Raw genomic sequence first — 14,832 nt, forward strand, 5'->3', positions numbered from 1 at the left:
TCAGCCTGTAGAAAATATTACCTATGTTGGGGTATTCTTAGTTCTCCTGTGAGTTAACCCCTATATTGTTTATCTTTGCTAGAACCAGAAATTCCTGTTGTAAATAGCAAGCAAGATTTGATTTAAAGGGTTAGGTAGACAAAACTCTATTGCTGAACAGGAAAGTTCCTTCTACAGTCTGAATTAAATCTCACATACCTATCCAGACAAATATTGATTATGTTAGTATGAGATATGCGGTACAAAAGTTCCTTGTAAAAGATAACACAAAATGAAAAAATCCTGTAATCTGTACTACAGCATTTCAAAGGAAAGATGCCCAAATTCCAAGTTCCTCTGAATCTTGTTGTATCAGGGCACCGAGGGCACTAATAAGCCTTAATGGCTCTGACCAGCCCCACCTGGAGCCTCCCCACACCCATGGGCTCAAGAGTTCTATTTAAGTTCACCTGAGCCCTCAGCTCTTGCTGGAGCTGTATTGGCGGGGTGCTCATCTCCTCCTGCACAGCTACAGCCTCAGCCTGGCTGTGCTCCTCGTTGATCCCCAGCCCATGGGATGGCTTTCCAGCTTGTTATCAGTCCTGCCTTATTATTATGGATCTGTCTGGCAATTGCTGGACCTTATCCTTGCCTATGGACTGACTGCCTGGCCTGGCCTTGGACCTGCCTCATGACCATGATACTGCCTTATGATATGGGCTCTTGGTTGGGTCTGTCTGCCATCTCCAGGTCTGTCTTGCTTACCTTGCTTGGGTACTGTGGGGCTGATAGCTGGGGTTGTGGGATCTTTCTTGGTTCATATTCTCTTACCAAGCAGCCCTGCTCTTGCTGCCTCTTGACATGTTGCATCTCTAATTTAAATCTGAACTCTTAAAGGTTCATTTAATTTGCAGAAGACTCAAGACTGCTGCCCATAGCCCAGATCCAGTATTTCCATTCAGTACCTTCCTATGTTCTGTATCTGTCCCACCTGTATAGGTACTGATCCTGCGTTACTTATTGCTGTATGGCACAAACTCAGATTTGGTAGGATTTACTACATGTTGCAAAAGATGCTACTGTAATTCTAGACTTAACTATTCCTATAAAAGCAAATGGATAGTCCTTGTCCCCACTACAGTAACTTCCACTTCCTCTCTGCAGAAATATCTTGCCACTTCTATCCCTCTTAGGTCCTCTGCTGTGACATCCCAGTTTGAGTGGGTGAGAAGCAATGTGTGCTGCCTTCAAGCTGCCCACCTCACCAGGCTAACAGGCACTCCAGGAAACTGAATGGCATTGTAGAGGCACCTGAGCATCTGACACTATATATAAGGAAGTAAGCCCTGATGGGTCAGAATTGAGTACATGTAGTTAGATGTTTTTGCATTATGCAGCCCAGTGTATCTTGTAGTACTGGTATTGGGAAGATTTTTCCACTGTTAATGAAATTTCTCTATCTTGCTGCCCTAGAGAAGTCAGTATTGATTTTAATGTCATCTCACTATGTTGGTTTCTCTCAAACACCTACCTAGTAATGAAATGACTGCGAATATGGAAATATTTCATCCCTTCTTCAGGGTACCACATGGTACAGATACATCTATCATGCCTTTGGAAAGAAGGTTAAGTGTTATTTCTATTTTATAGGTAAAAAAAAATCTAAAAGGATTCTATAGTCCTGTTATTGTCATTAAAAAGTGTTTGTCACCATTGCAAAATTAATTTATGGTTGTATAAGACAAATGCTTTCCCCAGCAACCTCAAAACTGTTACCCATGCAGCTGGAAACGGCTTTGAGGTACAATGGTAGACCCAAATAAAGAGGTTCTCGTATCACCTAGGATTTTTTGAGAAACTTGTATGTAGAAACAGTGAGGAACTAACATATTTCAATGTTTTAATGGTGCATATTAATGAAATCCAAGCTTCAGATTAATAGTCTGCATACAGTTTTATTCTATTTAAGTAAAGATTGACTCTTCAACAGTCTTTTTCATACGAAAAATATTGTATTTCTGTGGTATGAAGTTTTCTGTACTTTAGCTAATGTAAAGACTTGTATCTAGAACTAAGATTTTGGAAACAGGTTTGCTAATTAACTCCACTGTAGGAATGCTCTGCAGAACACAAATTCTGAAGATATTGTATGAAAAAAATTTGTTTTAAACTATATTTATTAAGAAACATCACAAGGCTATAAATTAATAAATCTTAAATATGTCAAATTCTGTAAGACACTGACATCTAACCTATTGAGCACATGAGTGGGATCTGGGAGAACCTGTGCACTTTGTTCTGCCAGGCACTCCAGAGGTCATGTTCCAAGCAGTGTATAAAGTGTGAAGTAAATTAGATGAATTCTGAAAATAGATTTTTCTCAACCTTGTATGTATTTCAGATCACTATCTCCTGTGTGGCTTTTGACAATGTACTTACTGATAGGCACAAAGTCATCATTGACATGACATTGAACCAATGGCACTGGAATAAATTTGAATCTGTATTCATTACCTTAATGGAGATGCATAATATTTACCTGACAGTAATGTTGTGAGAGTAATTCTTGTACAGTATTGTCAAGTGAATAACAGTTTTGCTTATGACAAAGGTATATGAGCCTATCCAAACAAATTCTAATATTCTATGCAAAATTATTTAATTATTTTCCTCCCAGCCCAAATTTAAATTAATGAAGCATCAAAAGACCCTAATAAAAATAAGTGCGGACTTTTCTCTGTCAATTGAATCAACATCTTCAAAAGATTTAGAGGTTCTTTAGGTCATAAAGCTTAGATACCAATTATCTTCCTTAAAAATGGTTATAGCAATATAATATAACACACAATAGTTGTCACATTGTAATACATCAAACTAACAAACTGATCACTTCAGACTTATTTCAATAAACCTGTATGAAGCAATTTTCAGTTACACCTGGTAAGGTGTGGATTGAATGGATACTGAGAACCTTTATACTGTGAAAGGAAACAGCATGACTTTGCTGGGGCAGAAATCTCTCTCATTCCTGCTTTTCTCAGTGATTCCAGACCATATTGCTTAAATAATGGTTTAATTCCTGTGTCCAACTGCAAAGGAGGAGCAGCTCTTGCACCTCTACTTGGGCCTGCAGGCCAGCAATAGCATAGGTTGCCTTTACTAACACTGTATGATCTTACCCTGATTTGTGAATATTTATGAAATCTGTTTTTATTTCCTGCATGACCACATTAACTTAGTTGACCAGCAGATATAAATTCCTACTTTCCTTTGACTTATGTCTTATTTGATCTTACAGCCTTCACAGTGGAAATAATCTTTTTTTTATTGGTTTGATGGCTGCTCAACAAAAAGAAATGCCTCTCCAAACTGCTGAAGTTCTGGGACTCCGTTTTTCTTAAACAGGGGTGGACAGCAGATGGGAACTTGAAGATATTATTTGAAAAAGAACCTCCAAACTTTGATTACTAAACAGATAAAGACACTCTGAAATGGTATTTTGTGTGGTTAAAAATAGAAGTGTCCGTATCTTAAAGCTGTTCAAAACCATGCCTGAACCAAAGGGGCCCCATTAAGCTTGTGTGTAATTGACTGTAGTCTGTGGATACCTTTGGTGTTATGATATCTGCTTACATCAGTACTGAATTTCACCCAGAGTGTGAATGGAGTGATGAATACTATAAAAAGTTATTGTATATGAAATGCTATGTTATGTCAATATCATACTGCTACAGCTTGTAAATTCACATTGATCTGTTTAATAAAAGATGTTTACAGTGGTAATGAACTCAATCAAGCACATGTTTGCTGATATATAAAAAAAAATAACAAGCCATCTTGCTGGGCATTTGATTTCCAGGAGATAATCCCAGACAGTGCTCTGAAGATTAGAGAGATAGGAGATAAGAAGCTGTGACAGGCTGGCAGTATCTGCCTGAAACACCATCCCCTATTAGCAGGTGTTGGTGCTGCTGGGAAGCTGTTGCATGGATTTTGCTAACACACTGAGCAGATGGCTTATTATAAGAGAAATGGGTGTTGCTTTTTGAAGCAAAAAATATGTATGGGCTGAGAAGTCTTGTAGCGAGAATCCTGAGGTAATATAAAGTATAGGGAGGGAACTCGAGCTGAACCTTTTTTCTTCACTGGTAATGTTTTCTAGTCGGGCACTAGGAAATGGGTGGTTTTTGACAGCACAGACTATGTTTGGACATAGTTTTATAGCAAGTGGGAAAGTGCACCTGTTCAGAAAAGCATAATTAACTACTTAATATATTTCAAGATGAATGTCATGCAAACAGAAGAAAACACACTTGGAATAGCTAAGTTTCCTGTTATACAGCTACACGCTGGTTCTATTTCAAAGCTTTTGAACTTCATGACTGTTACTTTTAATGTTTTGAAACTGTCTTTTTGGCATTCCCCAGCACTAACGGTTGCATGAAGATACAACCTGTTTCAACAGCAGAGACAAAATGCAACTGCAAGTTTTCTGGACCATATCAGACTCTGCATCCTACCACAGATGCTTGAGTTCGATGTTTGAGTGGACAGGAGAAATATGTTTGCATTTCAAAGCCTATTTTGTGACTTTTTTCAAAGACCAATATTCTGTAGAGAATTTAATTATACCCTTTGTAATGTGAAGAAATTATATTTACTGACTTTGAGATGATTACATATAGGCAGCATTACAGTGCTTATAATTACTCTGGGAGTATGTTACTAAATCACAGGAAAGGTGAAATAGGAGCAGTGCTTAAATAAATAATCAACCTTTCTCTGAAAGATAGGATTGATCTGATTGCCCCCATCATTCTTCTACTATAACAATGAAAAGTCATAAAGATACCCAGGATCCTTGGATGGAAAAACAGGAAAAAAACTAAGAAAATTCATAGAAATGTGTAGATTTCTGAGAAAGCACATTCTTCCTGATCTCCGGTTTTCTGTTTTGCCTATGCTTGTTTATTTGTGAAATTTGTAAGATTATCTTCATGCCATAAAAGGTATTTTTATTGCTAGTTCTATTTACAATAATAATCTAGGCACATCTGTTGTCTCAAGTGCATCAATGTTCAATATTTAAACTAGCTCAATATTAAAAATAAAACTTTATTTAATGTTCCTAATCAAGCATCTGTGTCTTTAATACCCTGTTTTGGTTTCTTACTAAATTTTGTTAGCTCTAATGTTTCAACACGGAGATAGTGAGTACCATCTACTTTCAGAGCAATTCAGAATGCAGATCACATTAAAAAAAAGTAAATCTGATCTGCTTCTGGGAAACAACAACTAAAAGCACATTCTGGAAGAGATTAATGGCTCCCGCCTCCCAGGAATCGAGATGAGAAAAAGCATTTATGCTGTCAGGCTCTGGTCTTTGCTGGGAGGCTGTCATGGGTTGTGATTTCCTAGCTGAAACCGGCACCTGTTTGTACCAGCCCTCCTCTGGAAAGGGGAAGCATTAGCTGCACCTTGGAAGTGAGGCTGTTAGAAAAAGCATCCCAGAAGCAGAGCAGGGCACAGTTGTATTGCCAAGCTCCAGATTTGCATGTGAAGTATAAAGCAACAGCTGGGTACATCTCATCATAAACTCTCATTTGTGATTTGCTGCTCTTCCCACAATATAACATAATTTGCTCAGCAGGGAGGTGCACCTCAGACTTTGGGGTGTAGAGACCTGGTTTAGGGTATGGAATGTGGATATACAGCTAAAAGCAGGCAGGATCTGCTGTAGGCCTGAAGCAAGCTTTGACCTGGAGATAACATGCAATGGATGTAAACCTTGTAAATGATTTCATCTGCAGTCAGTGGCAGCATTCCAAACGACTAACAGAAAATCAAACCTTTCTCTATGAGCATCCTGTAACACAGCTTTCTCACAGCTGTAGGAAAAACAGAGTGCTTACATGGGGACAAGCTTAGATCCCATTGCCTCTGTTTTAGCATGGGATTTCTTTCATTAAAATTTAGATCTGTTCCCACAAACACTTACCTACACAAACAAGCATGTGAATTTCCATGAGATTACATGTTTGTGGGCAGAAATTACACCTCTGCTTCTTTGACAAGCCTAACAAAGGCTTGAATGGTAAATAAATGATAATTTCTACATATCAGTAAAACCCACAATGTTTTATAACAAAACCCAATGAAAAATATGACTGTAAAAAGTAATAAATTCTTCAACTTTACGAGCTACAAATCCATGCCACACATGAGAAAAGTCTGACATCTCTCTAGGATTCCCTGAAGGATTTTTCTTGTGGCTTTCTGTCCTTAACAATTATCCTAGTATTTGCAAGAAGCCCACAACCTGTTCCCATTAAAATATCAGCTTGCCTTGCAAGATGTTAAAAGTAGAACAAAAAATGTAATGCTGATCAAGCTGCAATTAAATTTTCAATCTACTTGCTTCACATCATTTAAGATTGTCAACTTCCTCTGTTCCGGTTCTTTCTGACCAAGAAAAAGAAAACTTTAAACTAAGCCTACTGAATATATTTATTTCTACCTACTTTAGAAAGGTAGCTGTAGAGATATTCCTGGAAGGCCTATTTTAGCCAAGAGCTTGTGGAGAAAATGTTAGAGTGAAATTGATTTTAAAGGTATGTAGTAGTGAGGAATGTCTAAGAATGTAACAGTATGAATAAAGTGAGTTAATTAACTGATAAAACAGAAGAAACCCCAAATATTAGCAACAAGAGTAAGTCAACAAAAGGTTACCGCTAGTTCCACGGCAAACATAAATCAGCCTAAATCCAATGCCATGGTGATTTCCACTGCTTGTGAATCTGGCTCCTAACCTTCATTAACAGGCAAAGAGGACACCACACAATCTATTGAGATAATGGATTAAATTTCAGTTGGGCTTTTAGAAGAAAGAAGAATAGCTTCTTTCCAAAAAAAGATGTTTTTGGAAGTTTTTCACTCTTTTGGTAACATCATTAAATTCTTCATTTGACAAATGTTTCCCCATTTTTTTAATCTTTAACGCACTTATCTGATTAGGTCACGTGCCTCACGCTAGGATGCAAAGTATTTCAGGAAAAGACTGAAACGGCTCTTTCAGAGCGGCACACGGCAGTTAACGCACACAGGAGGAAAAACATTGGCTACGAGACCAAACGGGAGGGGGAAAACCGCTTTGAAAAGGCGTATGCATCAGCACAGGCGCAGGGCTTTCAGCCGGTGACGACAGACCCCCCAAAGCGGCACCCTGGCCGCGCACCGCCGCCGGCAGCGCCGCGGGGCCTCCCGCCTGCCCCGCCGCTGCTGCCCGCGCAGGCGGCAGGTCCCCGCCGCCGCCGAGTCCTGCGGGCGCCCGGGAAGGCCCCCCCCGCACCTCACGGCGACGGCCCCCCGGTGCTCCCGCGGGGCTCCTAGGCCGGGGCCGGCGGGGAGCGCCCGAGCGGCGCTGCCTGAGGCGCTGCCCGTCAGCCGGAGCCAGGCCCCGGGTCCCCTCGCCCCGCGGCGGCCGGGAAGCGCGGCTCTGAGGGGCCGAAGGGAGGCGGCCGCACCCTGCCCCGAGGGAAGCGCGCCTCGCGGCGGCCGCTCGCCGGCCCCGGCCCGGGCCGGCGAGGCGCTGCCCGCGCCGTTGCCAAGTCCTCTGCTCGCGTCCTCGGGCAGGCAGACAGCGCGGGCCGCTCCCACCGCGACTGGTGGGGGGGAGACCGGCGGCTGGGGAGGGCTGGCCCCCGCCGCCGGCGCCGCCTGCCCCGCTGGGCGGGCACCGCCCGCCGCTCCTCAGGGCTCTCCTCGCACCTACCTGTGTGGGAGGAGGGCCCGTCCTCCCCGCCCCGCCTGGCCGGCCACCGGCGGTGCCCCCTCGCGGGGAATGGTTTCTCCCAGCTCCCCGCCGTAAGCTCCCGCTCCTCCTCCCGCTAGTGCCCGGCTCGGCAGGCGCCGGCTCGGATGCTGCCGCCCGGGAGAGCCCCGCCGCGCCGCCCGTGAGGCGCAGCACGCTCCGCTCCGCCCGGCCTGGCCCCGCCGCGCCGCCCGCGACGGCCGGAGCTCTCGGGGCCCTCCCGACTCCCGCCCCGCCAGGTAACGGTGAGCGGAGCGGAGCGGCGGGGCGCTCGTTCTCTCCGCCCGCGCCTCGCCTTCTCCTCCGCCGCCTACCCCGCGCTCTGCGGGGGCCAGGCTGTCGTCCGCGGGGGCCGCCTCGGGGAGAGGCGGCGGAGCGGCTGCCCGTCGTGATTCAGCATCGCTCGCCCGCGAAGGCGGGGCGGCGGGGAAGGGCGGCCCTGCCCAGCCTGGGGACTGCGGGCGACGGGGAGCCGGCCGGCGCGCTGGGCAGCCGCGGGGTGCGGGTCCCGCCCGGAGCCGTGCCGGAGCGGGGTCAGTCGCCGGCTGCGGGGCGATGCTCCGGGGCGGGAGAGCGGGGAAGGGCCGCCAGCCCCCGCTGCCTCTCGGGCGCCCGGCCCGCGGACAAGTGCCGTCCGCAGAGCCGGCCCCCGGTCCCGCAGCCTGGTCCCCGGCCTGGGCGGGGCGGCGGCGGGCCCCGGGCAGCGCGGGGCTGCGGCGCCGGTGCGGGCGGGAGCGCGCGGTGCGGGCGGGCAGCGGCCCCTCGGGAAGTTTCCTGAATGCAGCGGGCAGCCCTCGCGTCGGGAGGGGAGGACGGCTGCCTGCCTGTCGCAGTGTGAGGAGGAAGGAGGCGTTTCAGGATTGAAGGTATTCATTTTCTCGCCCCCGCCCCGTCAAATTTTGCATGCGGAGTCCGGCGTCTGTGCAGGTCGTATCGCACGTACGGCCGGGTCTCTCCGGAGCCAGTTAAGGTTGAAATGGGATCGTCTCTTGGCAGTGGTACCCAGTGGAGGCTAAAATGTAGAACAAGTTACATCTCTGGACGTGCAAGTCAAATCTCTTCCCGTGCTTAGTTGGAAGCCCATAATCTGTGGGATCTTTTTGAATTTCTGCTATTGAAACCACACATAATTTTAAGCAAAAGGGAAGAGCAGTTGATGCTGGAATTTGAACACACCGCTGAACTCTGTGAAACTGACTTAAGGACTCAGTATTGATCACTCTTGTGCCTGCCTTGTGTGTTTGCAGTTTGAGTACCAAAATTAGATCTTGTGCCTTCTCAGAAAAACCCTAAACCGACCAAGCAACACCTCCCCCTCCCCCCCGGTTCAGTATACTTTTCTGCATAAATCCTTCATTACCTTTATGTTCCAGGCTGTTAGTACCTATCTAAACAATACTTGGAGAAATCCTGCTGGTTATTTCCACAATTGAAAGACTAGAAGCACTTTTCTGTGTGGGAATTGGTTGTTCCCCAAATTCTACAGAGTATCTCAAAATATACAGTGGCATGGCATCAGTAGAAGCTTTTGCCTCTGATTTAAGTACTAGAATGTAGTTTTTAATAGAAATAGGATACGTGTTAATGCTACTTTGAACAAAAAATGACAGAAGCAGTTATTACGCCAGGGGTTTTCCTACACGGTGAGTAAATATAATGTCTACACTGACATATGGAAGTATTATTTTTGAAGCCGGATTCTCTGAAGACAAATGTTACAAAGCTTCAGAAAATTACATGAGCTATTTCAGACAGAATATGGAATTTCTTTCATAAGGAAAGAATGTGTTTTTACCTGTAGGTATTGGCAATATTATGCAAGAAATTCTAGAACCATACTTGCCAATTTTTTTTTTTTTTTTATAAAAACACCCCCCTTCTATGTTTCTGATGGTCTGGATATATTCCACGTACTTCCAAAGGGATCTGCCCACCAATTTGGGAGTGTTAGAAGAGGGCAGGAGATCAAGCCTGTCAGCAGTTATTAGGTAATTATTTCAGTAATCTAGCAATCATTTTAGTAATCTGAGGCTCAGGTTTGCAATCAAATAAGGGTTTGTTCCCACGCTCTTCCAAAGCCGACAGTGTTAAATTGGCAGCGTAGATTAAGTTGTGGACAAGTGTGAAGAACTGAGAGATGAATTGGTCAACAAGCAGTAGACACTAAACCATCTTGCAATCTTTTGTATAGTTAGGATTTTTTCTAAGATCTTTATAATACTGTATGTTGATAATGAAAGCCATAAATACATTTCTGAAGGTGAAATGTGGCAGACTAATGCTGACTGCCAAATGTGCTTGCTCTGAATTGTCAGCATCAAGAAAGATGGAAATATGATTTCTTGATTTGAATCTCTATCTGTGGATATTATAAGTTTTAAAAATTGCTGTAGGATACATATGGTAAATGAGTCACTTCTTGAACTTCCACATTTTCTAATGTTCTGGGCTTTTTTTCTTCACTATGTTTTAATGTTGTATTAAGCAGTGTTTTTGCATTTAATAGATACCTGCAGATGTCACATATGCATTCAGAACACATTATTAATTTAAGGATGGAAATTCTTAGAAAAACAAGGAAATTGAAATGAAATCTTAATGTCTGAAATAGAGAAATTGATAACATTTCCCAAGCTACCTTGCATCTACTTTTTAAAGCTTCTGTCTTGTCTTTAAAAATGTACATGACAACATGTTGCAAGATGTTTTTTTGATATGTGAGTCACTAATGTTTTTCGGTTTTGTGCTATAATTTTATCAGTGTAAAGACAGCTTATTGAAACCAACAATGCTTATTTCTCATATCTGTAAGTTTCTGCAAACCTTCAGAAAATATTGAGTGTTACTACTGCCTTGAAGTGTTGTGACTTATAGGCCAATTCTAAATCATAAAGACACTGAATTGTATAGATAGGCTTTGTGTCAGTCCCTGAAGAAAGGGATGAATGCTTGTCAGTCTTTTTACTGTTTGATGAGATGTTTCCATCATCCAGAGTTGACACAGTGACTCTATATTGATCTGAGGTGGGAGGGAATAGTCATATTTTTGTAAAAGAGGGCTAAAGTCCATAGGAAGATAGGGGGAGTTCATTTTATTTGGAAAGATGCATACAAACTGTCAAAGTTAAGAAAATTCATTGCAAGTACCATAGCATATGTATTGGAGGATATTAGCTGGATTTTGTTTTTCTTTTGTGAACTTTAGAATAGTTAGCCTCAGATTCACTTTCATTTTCTACACACCTAGGAAGTTACTTGGGGCAGTTTGACTTCCAGCAGTAGGATTCAAGTGGCCCTTATTAAGCACCAGGAAGCTCTTTAGAGCTCCATTAATGCTTACCTAAAACCCTGCCAGAATGGTACTTTGCAGCTACTCCTGCAGACTTTACGAGCTTCCTTTAAAGTTTACTGGAACCAATGAACCTTTTTAACATTAATATTTAAAATACTAATGTATTTTAAATTTAGAATGGAATTTATTGATGTCTACTACACTGATGGTTAAGAGAATCATCTGTAACTGAGAATGGGTATGGGAGAAAAAACGTTGTGACATACTGAAGCGGTCAACCTTTGAATCTGCTGGGTATTGGAGCAAATCTTTCTGTTCCACAGTAGCACCACTCTTGGAGCCAGAAGTTCTTTCAGACCAGGAGGTTCCATAGTGCCTCAGTCTACCGGATACTTTTCTTTGTGGTGATGGATGCAGGAACCTACAGGTTCTGTAGGGGTTGAACTCTTAGCTTGTTCCCAATGTTCTTCCTTGCCTTCTCTCTTAAATGTTTGTGCAGCTGTTCAAAATAGTTTTAAAATACTACATTAATTTATACTCATTTATCAACATTTTTGCTCTTGCCTTGAATTCCGTACATGAGGAAACAAGCTCTAACATAGTAGAACAAATTTTTGGTTTTGTGTTTTAAAGGACTAAATAAAGCAGGCATAATGGTTCTTGCCTTCAACATCAGTTTTAACCAGAATACAGGATCTCCAAAATGAAGAGCAATATATACAGTTGTAATATTTTTTCCAAATGTTAAAAATATACGTTCAAATAGTTTAAAATGTTAAAAATATAGGTATTCATTAAAAAAAAAAATCTTGGCTTCAAAGGCAATATTTAAGAATATAATCACGTGGTTTTCTTGATCTCTGTGGACACAGAAAGAGTACTGCTTTATGGAGAGCCCAAACTGACAACAATAATGAAAGAAATGCAAAAGAAAACAACATTCTGGTTTAGGACTCATTTTGCACTTTCCTTTCTGTGGAGCGAGTGGCATGCCAATTCCCACTTATGCTTGTACTTGGTTTTGGAAGGATTCCAGACTGAAGTCTAATACGCACCACTGATCAAATGCACCTTAGATGGCTACAGTACTGTTAATTGATAGAAAAACTGAGTGCCTAAAAGGATAGAAGTGCTTTGCACTGCATTTCAGATGCCCGTTCTGGCCAGCAGTTGTAACAGACTACTAACAGTCACTCTTAAGAAGAAAGAAAGACTAAATCCACTTTTCATATACAATAAATGCTGCAGAAAGAATTGAGTGGGGTGTGGGCTTCACAGTTAGACACAGTGATGTGTTGACATGTTTATTTTCATCCTTGCTTAGTAGCAAAATGCTAAATATATTCTTCTTTGGTTACATTAAAGTATGTTTCCTTCCAACTTTGTCCTTGGGTTGACATGTGTTTGTTTTATTTTTAGCCCTTGAAAACCAGCACAATAATATCTCTATAGGGTGCAGTGGAAGCATTGGAGTATAGCATGAGAAAATGAAATAGGATGTTTAATACTGAATTCATGCAGGTGAAGAGGCAAAGATCTAGATACTGTTTATGAACACAAAAAAGAGTGGACTGACAAGGCAGAAGATTGTGAGATTTGATGGGGAAATTGCTCTTATTTGCTTGCTCAGAATGGACTTTTCTTGAAAAATATAGAATAGTGCTATGTGATGGAAGTCTGCATTTTCTTGGCTTTTTTGGGTGGTTGTCATGTGTTCAGTGTTCATTGAACATGAAATTTCTCTGAATTTGTTATATTGTTTTATCCTTCCAAGCTTATCTTGGTGGCGTGGGGGGTGGGACAAATGTGCTAAAACACTTTGCATGAATTATTGATGGAAGAGGTCTGGAAGATGTGCAATTTATTCACCCAGGAAAAACCACCCTTTTTTATTACATTTTAGTTAATGTGGCTTTTTAGAGGGATATAATATTATCCTAACTTTTTATCTTTATGTCAACCTGAAGTCTTTGAAAGACTATAAATTAATAGTGAGCATTAACAATTAGGCATTAATTTGAATAAAAGATTTTTTGCTTAAAAATGAAAAAAAGTGATGTGAGAACATGACTTTGGTACGTTTTGTACCATTTTAAAAATGGAAGCATTTGCTGAAAAGAATGTTTCTGAGGATGGAGAGGATATATTCAGTCAGTAAAATAAAGTGTTACTGCACAATGAGACAGAGTCAGTGCTGTTTTGGACTGTTGCAAGGTCTTTAGTAGAATTGGGAATCTCATAGCATATTGACCCAGAGCAGCACCCACAAGTGAAGAAGTAGAAGAAAAGTAAGGGAACAATACAGAGTTGGATTTGAAATTCTGGACACCAGTTGAGAAATAATGCAGTTAATGACCCCAAGCAGTCACTTAAAAAAGCCTGTACATTACTCTCCTCTGTTGCCTCTAGATATGAAGAGACAATGAAAGGGCATTGTGGCCTTTCTGCCAAAAGCGACACTGAGGAATACAAACACATATAGGAAGCAAGTCTTTGATATTTTCTGAGAAAATGAAATAAAATTTATGAGAAATGAAAATAAAAGAGAAGATACATTCTTGTGAGTGGGTGTTTGGGAATGTCTAATGCAGATAGATAGTCAGGACACCATTTAGTTTCATTGATAAAGAAGAAATACCTCTCTGTCAGTTGTGGGACATGCATGCATAATGCTGTTCCAGCTGTTTGAGGATAATAGATTAATGGTCCAGTTGAGGCTGACTCTCTGCAACAGCTGGAGATTAAGAAAATTGGAACCAAGACAGTATGAGGACCCATGCAGAAAAGTCATCTGTGGGAGGAGACTTCAGGAGACATGTCCAGATTTCACTCCCAGTTCTGTGATTCCACAGGAAATTGTGTCTCAGCTGGTTACATTGAGTTTCCTCCTGTAATTTCCCACTGTTTCAAAGTCCTTGAATTAATATATTCTTCAGTTTTGGAAGATGTACCTGTCCAATTATGGCCCAAGTAGAGGCCTTAATCCTTGGTGGGTTGCGTTTGTTTGTTTGGTCATTTTTTGTTTAAGTAGAGTGAGATTTTCAAGCTGAGCAACTTGGATGGGATTTATCTCACCAATGTTTATATGACTACAATCCAGATACCTGCAGCTGCTTACACTGACTATATGTAGGCTGTCTGTGAAGGCAGCCCAGAGAAACCAGCTGAAAATCTACATTGTAGGGGGTCTACATTTATACAGATGAATCCACTGTTGTATCTTTATATTTGAGGATTAAATGTGCTTCCAATGTCATCTGTGGGATTTCATTGTAGTGTTTTTCCCTACTGATCTGTGTTAAAGGGAGAACCATACTTCTTATGAACTGGGGAAGATGGCAACAAACTGTGGCAGAGCTATTGAATTTTCAGAGCCTTACTTCTTAGTACTTATGGTGCAAATGTGCACATTTGTTTGATTTTCTGTTTCACTTGAATGGGCAAGCAAGAGAGACGTTCTCTGTGTTCAGAGAGAACATCTGCTCTTATGATTTGTAAACTAAGGAGGAGGGAGGAAGTAACAGGAAATGTCTTTTATGTATATTGTAGCCTTTGCACATTCAGCTCCCAGCTTCATTCTACCTGCATATGATTCCTGAAGGATGGCACTACAGCTAGTAGGACTACAAACACTTTATGTGAAAATATCCTTCTCCTTCTCACTAGAATCTGGCTCTCCACAATATTTTGTCTTAGTAGTACAGGTGTGACAGTAGTGGTACAATTGGTCTTGTCTGGCACATGCAATGGA

At 42.0% G+C, this 14,832-nt stretch overlaps 1 protein-coding gene across 7 annotated transcripts in view; it reads left to right on the forward strand.

Annotated features, from left to right (window-relative positions):
• Window positions 1-7,779: 7,779 nt before the first annotated feature.
• TTLL7 (tubulin tyrosine ligase like 7) overlaps window positions 7,780-14,832 on the forward strand; it is an 81,349-nt gene continuing 74,296 nt past the window's right edge. For 5 of the 7 annotated variants that reach the window (XR_003926072.2, XM_030033593.2, XM_030033597.2 and 2 more), the window contains exon 1: window positions 7,780-8,028. The gene's annotated coding sequence lies outside the window, so the exon portion shown is untranslated. Of the gene's footprint in view, window positions 8,029-9,646; window positions 9,778-14,832 lie in introns of those variants that run through there. The other 2 variants (XM_030033596.2, XM_030033595.2) reach the window with 2 other exon arrangements.

The sequence above is a fragment of the Aquila chrysaetos genome, chromosome 12 (genome assembly GCF_900496995.4).
Source record: "Aquila chrysaetos chrysaetos chromosome 12, bAquChr1.4, whole genome shotgun sequence".
Taxonomy (NCBI): domain Eukaryota; kingdom Metazoa; phylum Chordata; class Aves; order Accipitriformes; family Accipitridae; genus Aquila; species Aquila chrysaetos.